This window comes from Carettochelys insculpta, chromosome 3, assembly GCF_033958435.1.
Source record: "Carettochelys insculpta isolate YL-2023 chromosome 3, ASM3395843v1, whole genome shotgun sequence".
Lineage (NCBI taxonomy): Eukaryota > Metazoa > Chordata > Testudines > Carettochelyidae > Carettochelys > Carettochelys insculpta.
In genome coordinates this window covers 75536480-75562584 of record NC_134139.1, presented here as the reverse complement: position 1 = coordinate 75562584, position 26105 = coordinate 75536480, and the positions used below count along the sequence as shown (strand labels likewise).

Here is a 26105-nt window from a genome sequence, read left to right as displayed (position 1 = left end):
GGTGGGGTGGGGAATTATAAATGGTCATGCTCATCTGATTTCTCTTGAAGGTGAGCGCATATTGTTGTTAAAGTAACAGAGAGATAGCCGTGTTAGTCTATATACTATCAAAACAAAAAAGCAGTCCAGTAGCACTTTAAAGACTAACAAAATAATTTATTAGGTGGTGAGCTTTTGTGGGACAGACCCACTTCTTCAGACCATAGCCACACTGGACTGCTTTTTTGTTTTTCTTTATTGTTATTAAAGTGTAAGTGTTTTACAGCTATTTAAATACACCATTCTGAGAGATACACTGCAAAGAGCTTTCCACCAGCCTGACTGATCCTGTGAATGTGGACAGACAGGCTAATCCAAAAACGAGCACAGAGCAGATCATCAGGAGCTTCTTCTGTCTGGGTCCTGTGGATCTGCTGAAGGGTCGGAGGACCTCATGTAAATGCAAAAGAGGGGCTGTCCATATCCGTATGTGCAAAGGATCACATTTTGCATTCTGCAAAAAGATGGAAGAATTTATGCTGCAGCCTACAGGTCCCCAGAATTCTCCTTGTAACACTGTCCTCTCTGAACCCCTTCACCCCCATCACCATATGTGGTTCCTTAAGGACACATGGAAGCTTTTAATCAGAATTAGCTATGCACTGTTAACTGTCAACAGCTCTTTTGTTCCTCTAATGGGTGTTTGCTATTGCAACATTGTGCTTATTAACCTTTGTCAGTGACTCAGCATGTATGCCCTTACACTGAATACTGGAGTTGCAAGATGGAGTGAGGGTAAGATAGTGTGATGCCTTAAATAATCATGACTGTGGAGTGGGTGTGTGGCTGTGTTCTGGTTTCCTTTTCGTATTTTAATTAAACCTTTATTCATTTTAAAGATTTTTTTTCCAGAGACAAACATAGAGAGGCAGTGAATACAAATAAGCAAGTCATTAAAATATTATTTGTAACAAATCCCCATGTACCTCAACTGTATAACCAAAGATGGATAGCAGGCATAAGAGCTAGAAGAGAAAAAGAAAAGATTTGGGAGAGGAAGGAATCCTCTGTAAAGACTTCAGCACAGAAAGGAAAAGACTAAAAACAAAAAGAACAAAAATGTTAGAAAAATATGTAGAACCCTGCAAATCCACAGTTTTCTGCCTTATATCCGCTGCTCTCCTCACCTACAGCTCTCTGTGGCTCTTGGTGGTTCATTTTTTCAGACAGACACAGATACAGAGACAAATTTTGTATCTAATTTGCAGATATCCACTGTATGACTGGATGTATCTGCCTCATGGGTGTGGAGGTGGATAACCATTGCCCGTTTCTGTAAATGCGGATACCAATTTTGTATCTACATAAGGCTCTAAAAATAGGACCCATTAGGAATATCACTTATCAGTTTTGCTTGTGCATAAAATCCAGTGTTAAACCAAGAAGGTAATGGTTAGTCTGTAAGGCTATGTCTACACTACCGTGATCTGTCGATAGAAGTCACTGTTGGAAAACATCTGTCGACAGAGTGTGTCCACACACAAAAGCAGACCAAAAAAGTGGTCTGCCCTGTCATCACAAAGTGACCAGACTCCCCTGGCCGCTTTCTTGACAGAATTGGCTCTGAAACCCCAGAAGCCAGGGTCGCGTGGATGGCAAGCCCTTCCAAGAGCCCTGGCCAGGCGCGCCCTTAAAGGGATTGCCCCCGTTCACACTCCCTGCCCAGGGTGAGTGCCCTGTCAACAGCAATCACAGCTCTGTGCTTTCTGCCTCCAGCTGCTCTTAAAGCTGCAGGGAGCTCTGGAAACCATGTGGCAAGAAGCTCAGAGCGTGGATTTATATAGAGGCCATATGATATTTTCTACCTTATTATCTCTCTCTTCCTTAATGATTCTCAACATTCTGTTCACTTTTTTGACAGCTTGTCTACATGAAAACGTTTCCCTGGTTGAACTTGTGTGTGGTTTTAAACAGATTTAGTTAAATCAGTAGATATTCATATATTGGTTGAAGCCAGTGTTACTTTAGCTTATTTATGTTGGTTCAAATATGCCTGATTTAAATCAGAATAAGAGTGACAAAGTAGGGCTACGTCTACACTTACAAAACACTTCGAAATGGCTGATAGGAATAGGGTTGGCAGGGTCCTTTCGAAAAGGACCCCTGTGTAGATGAGCTGCAGGCAAACAAACTGCAGCACTTTCAAAGTGCCATGGCCAGTGGCATGCTAATGAGGCACTGAATATTCATTTTTAATGCCTCATTAGTATTCTTCGATTTGGTCATTCGCATGGCCATTTTAAAGTTTTTTTGTAAGTGTAGACATGGCCAAAGTGGGATAATATCTTTTTCTTTTGGGGGGGGCGGCGCGGAGCTGATTTCTGTTGTGTGAGAGACAAGCTTTCAAGATTACACAGAGCTCTTCTTCCGGTGTAAAGAAGCAGACTGGAAGAAGAGTTCCAAATAAGAACAGAACATTCAAGAAACTGTCAATTCTGACAATGTATTTCACCAGTCTCCAGTCTTAGAAGAGTAACAAGACTTCCATCTGTTGAAGATAAGCTCTTTGGTTAGAAAGGCAGCTCAAAAGGAAACAGAGTCCCTGAGAATTTTAAAGTTTAATTTCACCTCTATGGAAGTTAATTTGAAAGTTCCAAGTGTTAAAGGAATATCCACAATTAAAATATCTTCTGTCCCACACATCTCTCCAAACACCTTTCCCCTTAACACAGTCCCAGAGTATGAATATCAAGGAACCAGGAGATCTGTCACCAACATTTAATATTCTTCTTTCATGCCAATGCTTTATTAGGAGACTTTCATGTTTAGTCAACTGTAGTTGTAAATTTGGAAGGTATTTTTAAATATTCTGGCTGTTATTTCATTAGGATTGGGGGAAAACTTAAGGGTCAGAACATGTAGCATATGGCCTAATGGTCATGTCACCTCAGACCTGTAGCAGATCTATGTGTGAACTGAAAATCTTGTCTCTCCTCACCAACGGAAGTGGGTCCAACAAAATATATAGCCTCACCCACTTTGTCTTTCTAACATCACCGTAAGCTTTTTAATGAATAAACATTAAAAATAAAAATAGGAAGTACAGGCCCCAACAAAAGTGGAACTTCACTCAAATTTTGTTTGTTTGTGTATTCCAATACTTGGACTCTTGTACCACATCAGCATTCTTCCTTGGAAGTTTGTTCTGTGACCACATCGAGCTCCAACCTTGCTGTCTCGTCCTTCTCAACTGCAAGGAGAATAAAGGATCTCAGCCATGTCTGAGGCAGCATTGAGCTCATGTTGTTTTTTGAAATTCTGGTGGTTCTGGAATGCAAGTGACAAAATGAACACCTCTGGTCTTCATAAAGTAACATATCTTGAAAGACATAATACCATGAACCAAGTCTAAAGAAAAATATGAGTATTTTCCCGTGAGTTTAAGAACTTTGTCCTTTGACTCTTCTAGCATTATATTTTCAAATCCGTTATGATGGATTGAACCAAATAAAATAGCTGCATCTTAAAATCCCTCACATCAAAATTTTAGTTCCCCTGCCATATGTTCTAAGACCTCAAAATACTTCCTTTGCTTCTAACACAGTATAAATGTACAAATTCATCATCCATATGATATATATGTCTTTGTGAATTAGATAATTCACACTTTCAAAACCTATTGCTTCCCTCCTGTTCTGAGATTCTTTTACAATTTCCTCATGCTTGTCTTCAGGGCTGAGTTTGCTGACCTCGTTCACTTTACTGTCAAATGTCTGGAGAACTCAGAACAGGTCAATTTTATTTGATGGAAGTAGTCCAGAGGCTGCAGCCAGGATAACTAAGATCCTATGCTACCATAAAAGATTGAGGTAGAACATCCAATCCATCAAAGACAGGCTGCTTTTTGCTTGACGTATGTCCTCACCACTCCTGTGTGCAGCGACAGTTTCATCTTCTAGGCATCCAATTATACGTCGGAAATTTACTATCATTGCCTCAGTGGCTTTCATTTCAGTTTCCTATCTAGTCTCACAGAATGCTTTTAGTTGTAAAGGTCTCCTTCATCCTTCAGAAACATGTTCAATTCCATCTGCTGCCTCAAACCTGTTAACTTCTTCAGGGGCTTGAAGTGCATCAGCAAATTCCTCTCTCATTTACAAAACTGTATTTTCTCAAGCAAGTCTTGGAACATAAAGATTATTTTTGGACTTAATCATTAGGTTCTTTTTTTTCATAGGTGGTTAATCTGTGAAATATTTATATATTTCCTTCAAAGTTCCCAAGAAAACTCTTAATTCTGGACTGGTCTTACTTTCAGCAGCATGGACCAGAACTAGGTTTATTTGATAAGCTGTGCAATAGATATAATGTGCATTAATTTTTGCTTCCTTTGCGTGAAAGATTCTGTCACTTTTTGCTTGCAGGCCACACAAGTTCCAGCCATAACACTGGCCCCATCATATAGGAATCTAGACATGCATTTGGGGTCTAGTGGAATAAAGCATTAGATAAGTAGTCACATAAGTATGCAGCATCTGTTCCATACTGCCACAATATGTACAAATGCTTTCTTGTAGCTACTGTTGCTTTGATATAATGAATAGTAACAAGGAGAAGCAAAATGTCTATTTGATCAGTATGGCTATTATCTGTGGTTGCATCTATAACTGTCAATTTTTATAAAGTAGCTTCTTACACCTATTAAGTATGGGCTTCCAGGATTGTGATGCTAAAATGCTTATAAGTTTATTAGTAATTGTCTTGCTCAAGTATTTGATTCTCTTGGTATCACTACCGTAAGTCTTTCATATCTGGCATTCCATCATCTGGAACTCTCAAATAACCATCATTTCAACCGTTAGTAAATTTTAGTTACATTTTCCATAAGTTCAGTAGACTGAAAGTAAATGCAAATAAATACAGCAAATACAGTATAATATACACGTACAATACTACTGTTGTTGGTAAATACTCTGCATATATTTTTGTTTGTTTCTTAATACCTAATCTCGTTTTTCTGTAGTGTTATGTATAGGTATGCATAGGTATACCTCTCTAGTATCCAGAATATTTGACTATCCAGCAACCTCCTGGTCCCAGGGCTGCCAGATGTGAAAGAGTTTACTGTAAATATGATGGACAACTGTTGTATTATGTCTGGTAAGTAGCTTTATCATGCCCAAGTAAATACCACAATTGTTGCTCCCCCTACACTTTACACCAGCCAAGGAAAGGGAAACCTAAACTAGCTAAAGTTTTGAGTGTGTTAAGCAATAATTTTAGTACTTCCAATTTTTTTAATATTTTGAGATGTTTCCTTATTAAAGCAAACATTGACATTATGACCTTTCAGACTGTAGGCTTGATACACGACTGCACGTTGTTCGCTCCTCCCATGAACAGACATTGACTTTAGCCTATTCTTCCAATCCCATTTAACCATTTTGATTTCCAAGTTTCTGTATTTCCAAACAACCAACAGACATGACTTGATATGAAATTTAAAAGCTATCAGTATGCCAGTCACTTGACATGCAAATCTCCGTGCAGTGCCATTGTTATTCTGTAAAAAGAAGATGAAAAATGGTGGCTTGTCTGTAAAAATGGAAAGTGTCTTGTTGGTATTTCACTTCCAGTGGGCTGGTAAAGACCAATCTACAAGCCCAGAACTGCCTCTCCATTCTGGAAGCCTGAATCTGTGATTGTGTCACAGTTTAAACCAGGCCATCTGGTTGTACAATACCGCTTACATTGCATCTGCAGAAGTAGCTGATATTTCCAGACAAACTTCACTTGAAACCAGCACAAATGAAGACCATGGAGAAGAGCTACAAACCAACCCCAGGGTGACATTAAAACAAAAATCCTAATTTGAAAGGAGCAAAATAAAAAGCCCTGTACATGCACCAGTCCACAACGAAACACATCAAAGCAGTGCTCCTGCTGCACTGGTTTGAAGCTTTCACCTAATCAAAGTCAATTTCAAGATTCGGATTTATCAGCTGAGCAACTGACTATGCTTCAGACTGAGTATACTGCAGACTGTAGGATCTGATGAAGAAGTTTACAATATGATATTTGCAGCTGCTTAGCATCAGCAGCATGTTGTACAGATGTGAGACGCAGGCGATAATGAAAGATTCGAAAAGAAGAATATTGGCATTTGAAAGGAGTTGAAAGATTATGAGAAGAGGATGGATGCAGAAGGCAACAATGAAGAATTATAGAGAAAGATGCAGCTGAAAGAGAACCTGCTGCAGAAGGTTATAAAATGGAAGCTACAACTATTTTGGCATATTTGCAGAATGAACAACGAACAAAAAATCAAGACCCTGGTATTTGGCATAATGGACGTTTCAGATAGGAGAGGCAGACCCCACAGAGAATGGATAGATGATGTAGTAGATTGGTGTGGAAATAGGCTACAGAAACTAAGCCACTCCGCACTGGACAGGGAACGATGGAAGGAATAGTCAGAGAGGCATCAGACACCAACGGGCGCTGAGCCCACAGTTATTGATGGTGATGACAATGAGCATCTTTGGAGGTAGTGGGTAATAAACTCTTTTTTCTTTTGTAACACAGAACTGTGTTTTGTATTTATTTTCATATTCATACACCTTCCCGAATGAGAATAAGTCAGAAGTACAAGCTGAACCTCTCTAATCCAGCACTCTATAGTCCAGCACCATCTGTCATCCAGCATGGTTTTAGTTAGCTGAATGTCCACTTATTATGGGTATGGCCACACTTTCCCATGGTCCCATGAAGTTTGTTTACAGCCACCAGTCCTGGCTCTCAGTGGTGTTATTTAGCTGTAATTTACCCCAAATGTCTCCTAAGAGCCCAGTCAGCAGTGAATGTGTTGTTTATGCTTTGATATTAATCTCCCATAGTTTTCTGATTTGTCCTCCTTGCTTACTGTTTTTGGTTCTCTGTACCTTAAATATTGAGTCTGTTCTGGTCTGGCTATGGTCTGAAGAAGCGGGTCTGTCCCACGAAAGCTCACCTAATAAACTATTTTGCTAGTCTCAAAGTGCTACTTGACTGCTTTTTTTTTTTAGGGTGACATGGTTGATAGGGTGCCAGTCCGAGCAGAACAAAGATGGCTCTATTGCTGAGGGAGGCAGGATTCCTTCAGAGCTGGTATTTAGTGGGGAAGGGGACAGCATAGCTAGAGATACTGAGAGTGCGGCTACATCACTGGCTTGAAGTGGTTTCTATCGTATACAGCCTTTACAGTCTGGTTCAATGACTCTCAGCACCCCCACTACACAAATAGTTCCAGCCCCCATGGGGGGCAATCTGGAAAAGGAACAGGCACATGACTTATCACCAAGGGTTCCAGCAGCCATTGCCTGCAATGGAACTGGTACAGCAGCGGGTACTCCTAGAAGCTGTAGTGTAATGCTGCTGTCATTCCACAGCGCAGTTTTTTCCCCCTCTCTTCACCCCCACTGGCCTATGCTGCTCAGAATGGTGCAGGGCTGAAGAGGCTGGGATGGAGAGATTTAGCTTCTCTTACATACCTCCATTGATTCAATACTGAAGCAGAGAAATTTTTATCTGAAAAACATGTATGTTAATTCACCTTCAGTTATGTGCTACAGAGGAAGAAGTAGACAACCAGCTCCTTGGGGATTCTGCTAGGGAAGCTGGGTCAGATGACTAATCCCTGGCTCTTAGAGCAAAGCTTTTTGCAGGGGAGGCACATGTGCTCATGAACATTACCCGTTCATGCCTTTGGAAGCAGCCGTCTGTAGGCTAAAAAAAAATCTACAAAGGAGTTCTTTGTTTTGAAAGTTTTGTGTCTCTCTGTCTCATTTTGATCCTTGTATCTTTTCAGTGCAGAAGAATTTCAAACTGGAAATTTTTTTTATAGTTCAGGTTCTTTTTGTAATATACAATAAACCACTAAGGCATTTGATTCTGCAGAGCACAAAGTCTCTAATTTCTTTTTCTTGTCTGTTTTTTGCCAGAATGTGGCTGATGGAAATCATCACCTTTTTGTTGTATGTTTAATACAATGGTACAGTTCCCACAACGTTATTCTTTGGAACTAGTACTAGCAAGTTGCTCTTGTCTCTTAAGACAAATGAGAATGGGTGAGGAAACCCACTTAGCATGGATTTTTTCACCTCTTACGAGTTAGAAGAGGAGTTACAATGCCTGTTTCCCTATTTCCGTATTTCATCACTTGAAAGGACAAGTTTAGTGTCACCGCATCACTCTGGATATCTGCCTGTGAGCTGGTTGAAAGCTGTGCTAAATGGGATAGAGGCTTAGCTTGTCTTTGGAAAAAAAACCAACCTCTCTTCTATTCCTAATGCACTGATACTCTAATGCTGTCCCTGTGAGAGCCACTACTTATAAACCTCTCCATCACTTCCTGCATTTCTACTTTTATAAGTACCATTACCTTCAACAAGCCTTTGACTCCTCAGAATGTGTCTGTGTGGGAAGCTGCCCTCTGGGGTATGTGATGAAACCTGATACTGTGTTTTTTAAAGGTATTCTTGTCCCATCTGCTTTCCATAGGCATTCATATGCAGAGAGTTGTCAATTCTTTGAATTCTTACAGCCAGGAAGTGCATTCCCTCAGAATAGTGACGTGGGAACATTTTAATAGTCCTGTGGATTGAACTGACATGAAAGAAAAGTAATTCAAATTCCTTTTCAGCGTTTGCCCAGCTCACAAAAATTCCCTCTTGTAGTGTAAGATAGCACTTGATTGTTGATGAATAATGACCCTCAGAAGTGTATCACAGTTGTCATATTTCTATTGATGACCTTTTATCTTAGGCCTGATTTAGGGTCCTGTTTCCAATGATGCCGTTGGTCATCTTGCTATTGATGTGAACAGCAGCAAAAGGAAGTTTCCTTCTATCTCCATACAGAAACTTCATGAAGCAAGAGGTAACTGAAATGTACTGGAACACACTTGCAGTCAAAACACACTTCCTTCACCTATAATTTACACTGTTAAAGGAATGCCTCGTGAATTGGCAAATGTGGAACTGACTAATAAAGGGATCTAATAGTTCTCACCTGTGCTTTTTTGTGATGGTACGGCGCAGTATGCCATAACAGCACCTCCCAGCTGGGATCCCCAGCCGGGTAGTAGGGGGACCCTGGCAGCCCTGTGGCTGGGGCGCAGAGCCCTGCCAGCAGCTCCGGTCCTGGGGACCTGGACGGGGAGGGAGAAACACATCAAGTCCTAGGGCTGGGAGGGCTGAGGCATGGAGCTCTGAGCTCTGCTGGCAGCTCCAGCCCAGGAGGCTCCAAGGGGAAGGGGGCAGGGAGCTGGCTGCATACCAGCTCCTCTTTTTTTCATTTTTACGAAAAGAGCACTGGGTCCCACTGCCACATAACTAGGGCGACCGCCTGTCCTGTATTGGGCGGCACAGCCCTGTATTTCGGGCACCAGGAAAGTGTCCCAACTTATTTTTTAAAGGGGGCTAATTGCCTCATATTTGGCACCCCTCTGGCTGGCCTTTTCCCACAGCAATATGTGCAGACGCAGCTGCTGGCTGGAGAGCATGTGGAGAGCTTATGTGCTCTCAGGCCACAGGAAGAGGAAGCCAGCAAAGGGCCCTCCAAAGATAAGGTAAATTGGTGCTCTGCTTCCCTGCGCTGTTGGGCAGCTGAGAAAGCACCAGTGGCTGCCACCTCCCTCCTGGCTCCCTGAGGCTCAGGGGAGCACCCACGGCTGCCATCTCCATCCCAGGCTCCGCAAAGCTGGGGAAAAACTGGTGGCTGCCGCCTCCTTCCCACATTTGGGACAGGGAGATATGGTCACGCTACATATTAGTCTTCTTCATCCACTATCTCCCCACCATGTGTACGCTGCCCAGAATGTGGTGGCTCACCCACTAGTGTTGCTGGCCATGGAGAGCACATTACATTAGTGCTTCGAAGACTGTACTCCCTTCGTGCTCACTTCTGGGCTCAGGTCAAGGTGGTTGCTGTAGATCAGGGTTTCCCAGCCTATGGGTTGGGACCCAAACATGGGTCGAAGTTGTGGGCTGGGCTGGGCTGGGCTAGGCGGGTCCAAAGGTGGCTCTTAAGAAGCCATTCACACTGAAGTGGTACTCAACTTTTTAATTGGATTAACAGCCATCAGGCAGTTAAGCCAGTCAGTTAAATTGAGAACCATTTCAGCTGCAGGGCAGAGAACTGCATACCTGAGGAGCTGTGCCCAGCTCAGGTAAGGTGGGGGCCTGAGTCAGAGGCTGGGAGGAGGGCAGAGCTGATCAGCTCCCTGGCTTCCAGCCTCTGCAGGAGGTGGGGCCCCACAGCCCCCAGGAGGGTTCCCATGACTGGTGCTGCTGGCAGAGCTCTGCCCAGCTGGTTTCCAGCCACAGGAGTCAGGGTCTTCCCCCCCACTCCACCCCAGCTCCAGCTGCAGTTCCTGTGTCTGGCTCTGCTGGCCAGGGCTCTGCCCCAGCCAGCTTCCAGCCTCAGAGGGTCTGGATCCCTCCCCCCATCTGGGTTTTCCATGGCTGGTGGTGTTGGCTGGGGATCCATGTCCCAACTGGCTTCCTGCTGCAGGGGTCCCTGTGTCTCCCCTACCCCATGCAGCCCCTGAGTGACTCTGAGTCCCCGAGTGTGACTCCCCTAGCCCTCTGCAGCCCAAGTGACTCCTAGCCTTTGCCTGTAACTCCCCTAGCACCCTCCAGCCAGAGTGTGCCTCTTCTAACCTCTGAGTGTGACTCCCCAGCCCCCCAGCTCCCTCCAGCCCCTGAGCGTGACTCCCCTAGCCCTCTTTAGCCCCTCAATATGACTCCCCAAGCCCCTGATTGTGGGGTTTAAGCCAGGGGGAGCAGTTTGGGGATGAGTGTCTTTCCACCACCACAAGTCTGACTAACTATAGTAAATGTCGTCTTATTATTTTATTAATATTTCCCCTTTTCTATGAAATAACTATTATGAATCTATAAACATGAGGGGCCACAATTTTATATTCTTGCCTGAGGTGCAAAATTAGCTAGTTACGGCTCTGCCTCCCCTCTCTCTCACCAGTTTGTGAATTGCCTTGGGTCACCAAGCCTTCCTGAACTGTCAAAAATGGGTCCCCATCTGGAAAAGGTTGAGAACTGCTGCTGTAGATCAAATACTCACCTCTTTAAGTTCCTGATTCAGCAAAGTACTGAAATATGTGCTAATCTCCCACTCAACTCAGGAGAATTTTAAGCACACATTTTGTGTTTTGCTGGATGAGGGACCGAATGTCTATGTAGCTTGAGGCAGACCTGCATGGAAAGCTACCTATCTTCCAGTGTTTTGCTATGGCAGTTGAGATTAGCCAATATATTTGACTGACAATCCCAGCTAAACTGAGGTCCAATGGATGGAAATACTTATCAGTAGAAGACCAGTAAGTCTGGTAGTAGCAGCAATCCTCTTCCACTCCTACATCTTGGAGCATAGGACATTGACAACCATATTTGCCAGCATCCCCTGTCCCAAGTGACCTTCTCCATTTCTGAGCAGGTGTGTCTTGTCTGTTTAGTGTCTGTCTTCAGGTCTCTATGCCAGGTGTTTCTTAGGCGCCCTCTTTTTCTTTTCCCTGTGGGTTCCAACCTAAGGCTTGCCTTGTGATGTTGGCGGTTGGTTTTCTAAGGGTATATTCAATCCTTCCCCATCTTCTCTTCCTGATTCCTCCTTTGTTAGGAAGTTGGTGAGTCAGTTGCCACAGGCGTTGGTTGTTGATGGTGTATGGCCAGTGGATCCAGAGGAGGCAGTTATTGATATGCGTCTGGATTTTTTTGACAGCCCTCTTTTTGGCTCTAAAATGCCAGGGCTTTAGGGCACAGTGAATGGTCTGTTTTCTCAAGTTTATTTTTGAACAGTGAGAACAATGGGCACAAATGTTACCACATTTTTAATTTTGGAGTAGAGTCTGGGAGGTGGAGTGTGTTGATTTTAAGAACTTGCACGAGCGACCAGAGGATTTCGTTATGAGTGGACCCTATAAATTGAATAATAATTTTCCTGTCCATTTTTCTAGCTTCTCAAGGAACCAAAGTCATTCTTTGGGTAGCCCCATGGAAATCAACAATGAAGTTGCAGCAGCAAAGAAATTGGCTGAAGGCATATTGACGGAATTCCTCCACCCTCTGAGGTTTTCCACTAGCTTGTTGTCTGTGAAGTGCATGGGGTGGTACACAGAGCTATGTAACTGAAAGAGGATGCTGTCATTCTTTTTCCTGTGTGCTGAACCTGTACATGCAGAGGAGTCTGTGCCAGCCAGCTGCAGGAGCAGCTCTGAGGTAGCTGCCACTTGGTCAGATGTGCAATGGTACTGACTGAGTAACACACAATGTTGACTTGCTCATGGGGACAATGGCTGAAATCCTGACCCCACTGAAGTCAATGAGAATTTTGGCATTTACTTTTGTGGAGCCAAGTCACCCATTGTTTGTTCTTTTATGGTCTGTCATTCCATAATCTGAAACAAAGTCACAGCCTGAGAAATGTGGGTTTTGTTCTTCACATGAGGACAAACTCGCATGTGACCAGCTACTCTTCACTTAGTTGAAAATAACTGTCAGTACAGCAAATGTGTCCACAGCAAGGCTGAAAGTAACTTCAAATTTATTACAGGTACTGTCCTATTGCAACCCAGGTCCCTGCCAGCTGTTTAAATAGCTCCCTGCCGACTTCTGCTGCAGCTCAGACAGCTCTCACCAGAGCTGCGTACCAGGGTGCTCCCACTTACTTTCACCTCTGGTCCACAGTAAATTTCAAGGAGAATTTCTCCTGCTAGAAGTGTCTTCCCCCTTGTCAGCTCCTTATAGCTGCGTCTACACGTGCACGCTACTTCGAAGTAGCAGCGCCAACTTCAAAATAGCGCCCATCACGGCTACACGTGTTGGGCGCTATTTCGAAGTTAACTTCGACGTTAGGCGGCGAGACGTCGAAGTCGCTAACCCCATGAGGGGATGGGAATAGCGCCCTACTTCGACGTTCAACGTAGAAGTAGGGAACGTGTAGCCGATCCGCGTCCCGCAACATCGAAATAGCGGGGTCCTCCAGGGCGGCCATCAGCTGAGGGGTTGAGAGACGCTCTCTCTCCAGCCCCTGCGGGGGTCTATGGTCACCGTGTGCAGCAGCCCTTAGCCCAGGGCTTCTGGCTGCTGCTGCTGCAGCTGGGGATCCATGCTGCATGCACAGGGTCTGCAACTAGTTGTCGGCTCTGTGTATCTTGTGCTGTTTAGTGCAAGTGTGTCTGGGAGGGGCCCTTTAAGGGAGCGGCTTGCTGTTGAATCCGCCCTGTGACCCTGTCTGCAGCTGTTCCTGGCACCCTTATTTCGATGTGTGTTACTTTGGCGTGTAGACGTTCCCTCGCAGCGCCTATTTCGATGTGGTGCTGCCAAACGTCAACGTTGAACGTCGATGTTGCCAGCCCTGGAGGACGTGTAGACGCTATTCATCGAAAAGATGTCGCTACATCGAAATAAGCTATTTCTATGTAGCGTGCACGTGTAGACGTAGCCTATATGTGCAGCTGCCTTCCAAGGTATGTCAAAAGACTCAAACAATTCCTGCTCATGTGGCAATTACTGTACACCCTTGCTGACTGAGCTATCCTTGTTATCCCCACCCTTGCTCTGGCTTATTTATACCTGGCCCTGCAGATTTCCAAGACCAGCATCTGATGAAGTGAGTCTGTGCTCACGAAAGCTCATGCTCAAAACTTTTCTGTTAGTCTATAAGGTGCCACAGGACCCTTCGTTGCTGTAACTACCAGGCCACAATTTAGTGGGAAATATAAAGCAAATCAATGGGGATTAGGTAGTGATGGAGTAATAAAGATTGCTTTGGAAGCCACTGTCAGCTACCAAGATAATAATTTTAAATTAGACTTAAACGGGTCCTGAAACTATTCACCACAAGTGGTTACAAGCCTCAATATTGTATAACTCACCAGGGCTATTTCCTCTTTTTCTTACAACGATCATCTCATTTAGTCTTCTTTGGCAATTCTTGCATACGAATAAAAAGGCATGACACAGCATATCTTTTGTGGCTTACCTTACCAAACAAAAGTACAGTGCAAGCACAGTTGCTCTGTCTTTGCATAACTAATGATACAAAGTAGGCATTCAGGGGTATCTGTGCTAAGGTACAAGCATAAGTCTTTTGAAAGTCGTCTCTATTCACAGTGCATTTAAAAATACTTATTCTGAAACTGTCACAGAGAGGTAGTCGTGTTAGTCGTATCTTCACAAAACAAAAAATCAGCCATGTAGCACTTTAAAGACTCACAGAATAATTTGTTAGGTGATGAGTTTTTGTGGGACAGACCCACTTCTTCAGATCTAGAAATTCTAGATCTGAAGAAGTGGGTCTGTCCCACAAAAACTCATCACCTAACAAATTATTCTGTGAGTCTTTAAAGTGCTACATGGCTGCTTGTATGTTTTATTTTGAAACTGTTACAGATAGTGGGGGAAAGTAGGAAAGTTTCTAAATGTCTATTAAGTTTTAAATTGCCAACTATATTGTGGAAATTAAAAAATAAATAAATAGTAGCCTTTATTTTGCAGGAAGGGAGTCAGTGTCAGTTTGGTTCTCAGTATAGTCAAATCAAGGTAGGCCTCGCAAGAGGTATAAAGACTGAGTGAAGGCCAACATTGCTCATGCTGGTTTAAAACCAGATCAGCTAGAGAAGCATGCAAAAGACCGAACAGGCTGGTGTGCTCTCGTACAACACGCGTATGACAACTTTGAAGAGCAGAGATGCATACGCCTCCTTGGCCATGTCTACACTAGCCCAAAACTTCAAAATGGCCATGCAAATGCCCATTTTGAAGTTTACTAATGAAATGCTGAACTACATATTCAGCGCCTCATTAGCATGCAGGAGGCCATGGCACTTCAAAATTGACGCAGCTCGCTGCTGCGCGGCTCGTCCAGACAGGGCTCCTTTTCGAAAGGACCCCGCCTACTTCGAAGTCCCCTTATTCCTATGAGCAGATGATAATAAGGGGACTTCAAAGTAGGCGGGGTCCTTTCGAAAAGGAGCCCCGTCTGAATGAGCCGCGCGGTGGCAAGCCGCGTCAATTTCGAAGTGCTGCAGCTGCCCGCATGCTAATGAGGAGCTGAATATGTATTTCAGCACTTCATTAGTAAACTTCAAAATGGCCATTTGCATGGCCATTTCGAAGTTTTGGGCTAATGTAGACGTAGCCATTGATGTTCGTGAGAGGAAGAAAGCAACAGCAGCAGCCGCACCAACAAAGCCAGGATAATTCTCTTGCCCCCACTGTGAATGCCCATGCTGTGCAAAGCTTGGACTCCTCAGCCACATGCGAGTCCACAACCGATGAGCCCGTGCAAGCTCAAGATGTCATCATCGGACATGACGGACTACCAACAAAATAGTTGAGAACAGGCTCAGGGCTGCACTAAACTGGACCAATAGTCAATGCAGGGTATTTGGCAGTTGGGGATCAGTGGGACATAAGAATAACCCAGCCACACACACGCTTTTCTTAGGTTTTGGTGGGAGAAGTATGTCGAGTCACTTTAGTAGGTCTACTCCATGGGTTCCCCTACATAAGGAAATCTTCCAGTCCCCATATCTACCAATTCTAGGGCAGCCCTGTATAAGGACACATGCATAAAGCTGCCCTTAATAGATTTGAGAATTGGGCTCAGTGCTTTTATGCTTGTTTTGCTGGTTGTGCAGTGATATTAAAACAATATTATATACTGAGTGAAATGAGGTGATTCAAGTAATTTGATTGGCTCACATATAGAGGATAAAGTGCATCATCCTCGTCCCATTAAAGCTGGGATGGGAAAACTTTTTTTCCACTTTGGGGCTGTGATCCACAGAAAAAAGACACACATCAAAAAAAGCGTAAATAAATTAAATTAAAATAAAATAAAATAAAATAACTTCACTCACCAAGTGAGAAACTGAGATAAAAAAAATCACCATGACCTCACTCACACTCAACTCAAGTACTAGGGCTTCCCCTCACGCTCCAGCTGTTCCAGGGGTAACCAAGGCTTAGGAGCAAAGACTTACCGCAGTCTGGATCATATTAATCAGGGGGCCAGATCCAGCCCAGGGACCAGAAGTCCCCCACCCCTGCATTAAAATCAGTGGCAAAACTCCCACTAATTTCAGTGGTATAGGATCTGGTCATTATTTTCTAGTTCTCTCTTGATAGCAAGCATTGTCCATTAAAAACAAAATTTAAAGCATCTAGGGGCCAGATGTACACTCAGCCTCACCTGCTGGATTCAGGAAGTTTACACAAATAGAACAGTGGGCAAAAATTAGCCCTATACCTCTGATTTCCTCCTCACTTTTGCACAAGATCAGACCTTCCAACTCAGTCTTTTCATTTATTATCATTACAATTTACTGTTTGTGTTGTCAAGTGTCTACAGGCCAATCCTTGCATTAGGCCTTGTATGAATGGAGAGAAAATGACAGTCCTTGTTCTAAAAAGCTTCCTAAACTAGGGAAATGCCTCTGCAAGGTCATTTTAGACAAACCTTGTTTATGTCAATGCTTGGTAATTAGAAAGGAGTTGCCTCCCCTCTCCCGTATTAAAGACATTGATACATTAAGTATCCTGCTTACCCCAAACCCTATTTATCCAAATTACTTCCAAGTCCTCTATGCTATTGGATAAACAATGTGTGACATCATTGCTTTAATTATTCAAGAGTTGTGCTGACACTGATGTACATTACTAGTGCCCAAAGATGTTTTGGCATCAAAAACCACCACATACAGTAAACTGAAGCTATTCTTAGACAAGAAGGGGAATGGTAACTTCAGTTCTCCTCAAACACAAGGGAAACTAAATCAATAGTTGGCAAATGGAAAAAACAATACCACTATGGAAGAAGACATCATTTGCCAACTGCTAATGATACGTAACAGCTGATAGTAATTTTCAAATATCGGGTAATGTCCTTCTTACCTAAGGCCTCCCAAACACATGCGGATCAAATCTTTATGGCAACCTTTTCACCATGCATTCTCTATATCCTCAGCTAAAAGGTGTGTTGGCCTTGGGCACACAGGCCTTGGCACTGAGCAGATGTGAATGATCAATGCACACCAGGACAAACTGTGCTCAGTACTGATTCAGAAATCATGATTAAAAGCTGCTGGCAAGGACTTCTGAAGTGCAGTTGGGTGGAGATAGTCCTGCAGGTGATATACCAACTTAACAAGAGGGCTGCTATTGCCAGATGGGATCACCGCAAGAGAAGCACATAACAGCATTGCAATGTGGAGTTGACTAAGGCATAGTTAGCCATGGGAAAGCCACCATCCAAAGGAAAAAAGGTCCTGACCCGTGGGACTGTAAGAAGCAACCACTGTCACCTAGGGGCATTCAAGAGCTGTTCAGAAGACAATAAGATGTGTTAGGCTATGAGTCTGATTTTAAAGTAGCAATCACACCCCTCATAAAGGAGAGCTGTTGTAATCCCTGCCATTTATCCAGCTCTTTCACTAACCTTGATAAAGGTTACCTTCCTCTCTATCTCTGACAAATAATTTGTATGTTTACCTCAATCTTTACCAGACACTGGTAAGTCATTCCACTGGTCTGGACTGATTAGGTGACAGACAGATCAATGTTGTGTATAATGAGAGTACAGTGATCTGGATACCTCCTCATTAACCTTCCCAATGGCCCCTAATGGACGTTGAACAGGAAGGCTGGCCAAAAAGGAACTCTGCCAAACCCCACACAGGAGCAACTCTGAAGCAAAAAGGCTGTTGCCCAGCGCTATCCCTGGGATCTCTCAGAAAGAAAAGAGTGGGCTCCATCCACCCATTATTGGCCTGCAGGAGTATTAGTGTTAACTTCTGGCCAAGAGTGTCTGAACGGAACTGACAAATCTGAAAGAATCAACACAGACATCTGGAAAAGATCAGCGTCTCCAGTCTGTATCCAGGACTAAGACCAAACTGATTGGGATAAAAAGACCTCTAGCACTGCAGGGACTGCTGGAATTGCCTTGCCACAACCTTCTTGTTAGTAACAGAGAGGTAGCCGTGTTTGTCTGTATCTTAACAGAACACAAAAGTCGTCCTGCAGCACTTTGAAGACTAACAAAATGATTTATTAGGTGATGAGCTTTCAGGGGACGGGCCCTCTTCTTCAGATCTGGAATTAGTTTTCTGTAAGGAAAGAATGTGGAGAGAATGTGAGTAATAGGAGATGGTTTCTGAACGAAGTAGTGCACAGTTGCTTTTTAAAAGAGGAGCTGGCATTTTTTCCCCTAGGGAGACTTAAAATTAGACACTATAATAGGCTTGCCACTTTCTCCCTGGACTTCACCAGCCAGGAGTAAGATGAAGCTGTCGTCCATGCATGCCTTGGAACCTCGGTGGGCTATACCAGCTCAAACTCGAGCAGAGCAGGTTTTGCATTTATGCCCTCCAGTGACAGCTCTGCTATGCAGGAGGCAGAGAGCTCATCTGCAGCACAGTTTAAAATGCCTCACAGTGAGAAATGCTCAGCTCATCCGTGGTATGCGAACAAAAAAGAGATTAACCAGATTATTCACCACCCAGAATAGTTAAACTATGATTTTTCAGCTCTGAGGATGGAAGCCAATAGCTTGTCTACACCCCTCACAGCACTACAGCATTGCTTAGTGAAGACACCCTCTACCAACAGGAGAGCTTCTCCCTTCAGTGTCTTGGCACTCACTTGATAATGACTAGGGCGTCTTCATGTCACCCTCCTATTTGTGAGTCCGTTGATGGCTGACCAGCCTGGTTCTGGAGCCGCAGGTTTTATCACAGAAAGGGCAGGTGTAGGTAGCTGTTGGAGGGGCATGGGGCAGTTTTTGCCACTCTTTTCTCTTTCTCTGCTTTGTCTTGCCTTCACTGCAGTACAACGTCTCAAACTGTGCCACCCCCTCACAGATTACTGCTCTCCACTGGGGATGGTCTTGGGCAAGACTCTCCCAACTGTTGACACCAATGCTGTACGTTTTTTATGTGTGCCTGCAGCACGTTACTATATCGCTTCCACTGGCCCCCGGTGCTCTTCTGTCCTTCCTTCAACTTGGAAAACAGAATCTGTTTAGGGAGGCACTGATCAGACATCTGGACCATGTGACCAGTCCAACGAAATCGTTGGGGAATGATGACGGCTTCAATGAAGACACCGTCTACACCAACAGGGAGCTCCTTCTGTCAGTGTAGGTGGTGAGGAGGTACTCCACCTTCCCAACGTTAGCTATGTCTATGGGAGAAGCCATAGAAATAATGCTGTCCAGACCAACTGTTAGGTCAGCAAAACTACATTGATTTTTTCCACGTACCCCAGCAATGTAGTTATACCAACTTAACTTTGTAGTGAAGACTAGAGCTAAGAAACCGTCCTTTTAAAATATTTTTGCTGTGGTCAGTCAGCTTCAGAATGAGATTCTGACACATCTATAGCTGATACCTCTTGTGTTGGACCCTAGCTGCTGGTTAGATAAGGGACATATGTTGGATAACTGTACTTTTATTTAAGGCAAGCATAGAATTCTGTTGAGAACTGACTCTGTGGAGCTGAGTGAATTGTTGGTTCTGACCTGCAACTCATAGATTAAAGTTTCCAATAAAACAAATGTTTTACAAGAGTAGCAATCGCTAATTTCATTGTGTGATTAAAATTATCCAGGGAAAATATCTAAGCGTTTGTTAATTCACACAAACACACCTGTATATTTCAAAATAATTTAAGCAGCTTCCTTAACTTAAAGGGATTCCTGCCATTAATTAAAGCCATCATCTCCCACAGCTTCAACTCTTACTGCAACAGGATGCATGATTAATAAAAGAGCCCTCCCAAAAACTCTAGTGCTGCAGATTGTTCTGGGGACTAGGTAGACAGTTCTTGGAGGCTAACAATCCCAGTGCATCCTCCATCTTCCATATTAAAGGTGATCTGCAGAGAATTATTCAAAAGGTTCCATTTGTACTCCCTTTTGTATTTTTATGATGTATAAAGACACTATCTATGATGGATTTTTAGTTTGTTTCCTCCTGCTTATTTAATATCTTAAGACGACTCAGGTATGTCAAGTCTATCCTTTTTAGTTTTGCTGGAGAGCAGGTTGGAGGTCTCAGATGCATATCATGAGATCCCATAAATGAAGAGAGATCAGTGTCTGTTTTTTTAAAATATGGAGGTATACCAATTGCATAGAGTTGGAAGGGATCTTCAGTAGCCATTAAGTTCAGTCCCCTTCACTCACCACACAGCCTAGTGCCATCCCTGACAGATTTTTTTATATCTATGTTTCTTGCTTAAGGATTGAACACACAGCCCTGGGTTTAGCAGGCTGATGTGCCAAACCACTGAGCCAGCCCTCCCCAGAGCCCTACCTCTGTATTGGAGATGAATAACCTGACAAAAAAATCCCTTAACTTCTCAGATACTAACCTTTCAATCTCTTGCAATATCATAACTTCACTCGTTCTGCTACTTCTAGTTTCCGTTACTAAAATAGCCTTCTAGGCTAGACAAGACAACATCTTTAAAAAAAAAAAAAAGCCCTGTCTGACTAAAGAAGCAATTTGCTTCCTAAAATGGGGTGCAGGAGTAATTTAGGGACAATTCCTTAGCTAGAGTAAACTTTTCGTAGTTTCATTTGTTGTTTAGGTGGAACAAAGTCAATTTTACATGATGGTCTACCTGATATTGTCTCACCCCATGATATTTCTCTGTAATTTTCTTAATTAGTCTTTGCACGTCTTTCCCATCTGAGTTCTTAATTGACATTGCTTGTATTGCATAGGAACAAAGAGGTAGCTGTGTTAGTCTGTATTCTAACAAAGCAAACCAGCAGCCAAGTGCTACATGACTGCTGGTTTGTATTGCTTGTGTTGTGATGGAGTGGACAAAGCATGTATTGAGACAATTGCATAATACAGAAAACAGATCAAGAAATCTCTCTTCTTTCTTAGGGCTTTTTTGGGGAAGAGGGAGTAGCTCCTGTGAAATTTTTCCAATATTCTGATGAAAAACAGTAATTTTTTTTAAGGAAAAAATGTTACGTTTCTTCTAAAAACAGAAAATTTAGACCAAAACCAAAATGTTTTTGGTCAAAAAGCCATTTTTGGTTAAAAGAAAAATGTTTACCCCCTTTCAGAATATAGCCATAAATAACACACATAAGTCAACGAAAACGTAGCTACATTTATGAAAAAGTAAACAGGATGAGGAAGAAGGGTTTGTAGGCAGAAACAAAGAGGAATTTGTCTGGGTAAGTATCACCTCCATTCATGAGGATGAGATTACTATGAATCCAGTGAAGTCTAAGAACACCAGCTGTGTTCTTCTGAAGCATGTTAGCATTCTGGTCTCATCAGTGGCTTCCCTTGCAAATGTACACTCCAGCTTCACTTTGCTGTGCCACTTGTTAAAAATGAAGGGTTAAACAGCCTTATCATCTGGCTCTGTGCAAATGTTAATAGATTTTGAACCTCCAGGGAACAGGATTTGGTGTCTGATTCCATGCACCGAAAGTCAATGCAAATTTTTCTATTGATTTCAGTGTGTGCTGGACCAAGGCCTTGGGGTCCAATGCTCTCAGTGGAGACTCCTCGTATCTGCACATTGCTTCCCTCTTTGGTCCAATACACCTGAGTTTGTTAACCTCTATGTGTAGCACATCGTCAGTCTGTTCCCTCATGCTTTTACCTCACAGGGGTTTAATCTAATGGGTGATTCATTTTTTCATGGGTGATTCCAAACTCGAGGTGATTCCCAAGAAGCTGTACCACTCTAAACCAACTGGAAGGCCCCGCATTGATGCCAGAAAGACGTCAAACTCAGAGAGAGATGAAAAGTTCAGAGAGACCCTCAAGAAGAATCTGCGCAGCAGCCCTGGGGGTGCCGATGTGACATACAGATGGCAGCATCTGAGGGATACAATTTACAACATGGCCTTGTCAGTGTTTGGAAGAAGAACCAGAAACACAAATGACTGGTTCGAAGCTAACTCCAATGAGATGATTCCAGCCATTGAAAAGAAGCGTGCTGCACTCCTGGAGTACAAAAGCTCACCAAGCCAGAGTACCCTGCAAGCACTCAGAGCAGCCAGAAAAACAGTACAGCAGATGGCCAAGTGCTGTGCCAATAACTATGGGCTCGAGCTATGCAGCAGCATCCAGACCAGTGCTGACTTTGGTAATCTCAGGGGAACGTACGAGGGCATCAAGAAGGCATTAGGACCCACCCAGGACAAGATGGCACCTCTGAAATCCAAATCCGGTGAAGTCATCACTGACAAAGCCAAACAGATGGAGTGCTGGGTCAAGCACTACTCCAAGCTGTACTCACGTGAGAACATTGTGGCTGATACAGCCCTCGATGCCGTGGAGCTCCTACCGGTAAAGGATGAACTGGACCAGGAACCAACTGTGGATGAACTGAAGAAAGCCATCGACAGCATTTCAGTAGGAAAGGCCCCGGGCCAGGATGGTATACCACCAGAGGTAATCAAGTGTGCCACGGACACTCTCCTGGAACCCCTACATGAGCTACTGTGCCTGTGCTGGAGAGAGGGAGAGGTTCCACAGGATATGCGTGACGCTAACATCGTAAACTTATATAAGAACAAAGGAAACAGAAGCGACTGCAACAATTACCGTGGAATCTCCCTCCTAAGCATCACTGGTAAACTGTTTGCTCGCGTCATCCTCGGCAGACTCCAGGAGATTGCTGAGAGGGTGTAACCTGAATCACAGTGAGGATTCCACGCAGAGAGATCTACTGTTGACATGGTCTTCTCTTTGAGGCAGCTGCAGGAGAAATGCAGGGAGCAGAGGAAGCCACTCTATATTGCCTTCATCGACCTGACCAAGGCCTTCGACTTGGTCAGCAGAGATGGACTGTTCAAACTGCTCCACAAGATAGGCTGTCCATCACGGTTACTCAAGATGATCCAGTCTTTCCACGAAGACATGAGAGGAACCATCCAATATGACAGCACATTATCGGATGTTTTCAGCATCAGGAGCGGTTTCAAACAAGGATGCATCCTTGCTCCGACATTGTTCGGGATCTTCTTCACGCTCCTCCTGAAGCACGCCTTTGGATCTTCAACAGAGGGCATCTTTTTGCACACAAGATCTGATGGGAAAATGTTTAGTCTTGCAAGGCTGAAAGCTAAATCCAAGGTGTGTGAAGTCCTCATCAGAGATTTGTTGTTCGCAGATGACGCTGCTGTAGTGTCACACACAGAAGACCAGCTTCAGAAGCTGCTGGATCGGTTCTCCAAAGCGTGCAAGGACTTCGGGCTTTCCATCAGCCTAAAGAAGACAAATGTACTTGCTCAGGACATTGGTGTTTCTCCATCAATCAGCATTGACAACTATACGTTAGAGGTTGTCCACGAGTTCGTTTACCTCGGGTCCACCATCACTGACACCCTGTCATTGGAGACTGAGCTAAATAGGAGGATCGGTAAAGCAGCCACAACTCTGTCCAGACTCAGCAAGAGAGTGTGGAATAACAACAAGCTGTACACTCACACCAAAATGCAAGCCCACAGAGCCTGCATCCTCAGCACCCTCCTTTACGGCAGCGAGTCTTGGACACTGCACGCCCGCCAGGAAAAAAGGCTGAATGTCTTCCACTTGCGCTGTCTCAGGCGCATCCTTGGAATATCATGGAAGGACAGAGTGACCAACACCGCCATCCTCGAGCAAGCTGGAATCCCAACCATGCACACCCTCCTCAGGCAGCGGTGGCTCCGCTGGTTTGGCCATGTCCACAGGATGAATGATGGAAGGATCCCAAAAGACATCCTGTATGGTGAGCTAGCCTCTGGCAAAAGACCTCCGGGACGCCCCCAGCTGCGCTACAAAGATGTTTGCAGGACAGACCTCAGGGAGGTAGACATCAAGTCAGACAGCTGGGAGGAGCTGGCAGACGATCGCAGCAGATGGAGGCAGGAACTACACGAGGTCCTTCAGAAGGGTGAGATGAGGATCAGACAGCTAGCAGTGGAGAAGCGAGCCCACAGAAAGTACACTAAGGACCTGCCAGACATCCATTACACATGCAACAGATGCAGCAAGGACTGTCACTCTCATGTGGACCTTCACAGTCACAGTCAACGCTGCAAATGATGATCCCAAATGGAACTATGAAGGGCGCGATCCATAGTCTACGTTGACTGAAGGATGCTACTACTGATTCATTTTTAGTAATGTTCAAGTGGTGGGTGGGTGAAGTTAGCCTCACATGTCTGTTTTATTATGGGAGGAGACAGCTGTAATTGTAGGTTGTTTGTCTCATTGCCAACTGCTACTGGCATGTTTGACATGGGAGCCCATCAAAGTGCACCAGCGAACTTTTTGTGCACTGGAGCAGTGTCTGTGTGGGACCGTATTTTATGGCAATGTAGTGCACTTAGAAGCACCCACTGCAAAGAAAGGATGAAAAGCCCACCACTGCGGGCATCTATGGGAGTCTTCTTTACACTCAAGTGTGTTTGTGTTTTTGGAGATGAAGATTACAGATCTGGTGCCAACTCTCTCTCTTTCTCTTTTCTTGATTAGTCTTTGCATGTCTTTCCTGTCTGAGTTCTTAACTGAGGCTATGTTTATACTAGACATAGAAGTTGACTGCAGAGACACAATTTTAGCTATGCCAACTGTGTAGCTAAAATCAATTTATCCACAGTTAACTTCCATGTCTGCCTGCACAACAGGTTGACCTTCTTTTGACCTTCCTCATTCCTCGCCTTTCGCAAGGAGTACAGGGGTCAACATTGACCCCTGGGAGCATCATTTTGCGCATGTGCAAAATGAAACCCTGGAAGATTGACCTGAGCAGGTTGATCTTCTACTGTAGTGTGGCTGTAGCCTGACATTGCTTGTGTTGTAATAGAGTGGACAAAGCATGTATTGAGACAATTGAATAATATAGAGACCAGATCAAGAAATCTCTTTTTTCTTTATGACTTTTGGGGAAGAAGGAGTATCTCCTGTGAAATTTTTCCAGTTTTCTGGGAAAAATAGTATCTGAGAGAGAGAGAGATCTAGCTGTATTGGGCTGTCAGTAGCAAACAGGGGCAGGTCTACACCAGCGCGAATCTCAACCTAAGATACACAACTCCAGCCCTGAGACTAGTGTAGCTGGAGATGACACGCCTTAGGTTGACTTTCCCCGCTGCCAAACCCCACAGCAGGAAGTCAGTGGGAAAAACTCTCCCATCAACTTCCCTTACTCCTTATGATGGAGAGGAGTACTGAGGCTGATGGGGACACTACAAACCTTTAATTTAGTATGTTCCTACTCGATGTACCAAATTGAGCCCCAGAAGTTTGACCTCTGGAGCGTCGCTCTTCCTGTAAGTATGGACATGCCCAGAGACACAACCAGAATTTTTCAGGGGGGAGGGGAGGAGAAGCCCAGGTTACTTGCCACATAGCCCACATCACTACACAAGACATTTGGGGGTCCTAGGGGAGCTAAGTCCAAGGGAACAAGTATGGGAGAGCCGGGGGAGCTGTAAGGAACAGAAAGATGGGCAAGGCCCAGGGCTGAAGGGATGATTCCCAGCAGAAGCTGTCTCATCCCTGCCTCCCACCTGGCTATGCTCACCTCCCACTCTGGCTGGATAGCTTAGCTGTTTGAAGTCACATTGCCTGGTTCCAAATCTAGCTCTGGCTCAGGCTCTTACTGGCTCCAGCTGTCTCACATCCTGTTCCGGTCCTCTGCTTGGTCCTGGCTGCAATGTCCTCAGTTCCTTCCACACTGACCCCCTGCCAAACCCTGCCACTGGTACCTGCCAGGCTGGAGGAGATTCTGCAGCCGGGGAGGAGAAGGAACCACCTGTCCCAGAACCAGCCCCATTCCCAGGATACTGGCCCCAGGGCCCCAGGACAGGGGCTTATCACTGTGGGAGGAAGGGTCTCTGCCAGGCCCCCTCCCTGTAGCAAAGAGGGCAGACATTGCGCTTTGGACACCGTCTACTTTGTTGCACCCCGATTACACGTTAATCCTTTTCCGAGAAGGGTTCATCCAGAGCTGGTACGTGACAGACACTTGGAAACAGTCAGATCTTTCACCTCCCCTCAGCTCTCCCAGATGTACCAAACAAGAGGAGGAGCTGACAGAAAT

General features: G+C 44.3%; 1 long non-coding RNA gene across 1 annotated transcript in view; it reads right to left on the bottom strand.

Annotated features, from left to right (window-relative positions):
* Nucleotides 1-2399: 2399 nt before the first annotated feature.
* The window catches only part of LOC142010337 (uncharacterized), a 36584-nt gene continuing 12878 nt past the window's right edge, over nt 2400-26105 (bottom strand). Inside the window, exon 3 of the long non-coding RNA XR_012644770.1 lies at nt 2400-3229. This is a non-coding gene — a long non-coding RNA (uncharacterized LOC142010337). The remainder of the gene's footprint in view (nt 3230-26105) is intronic.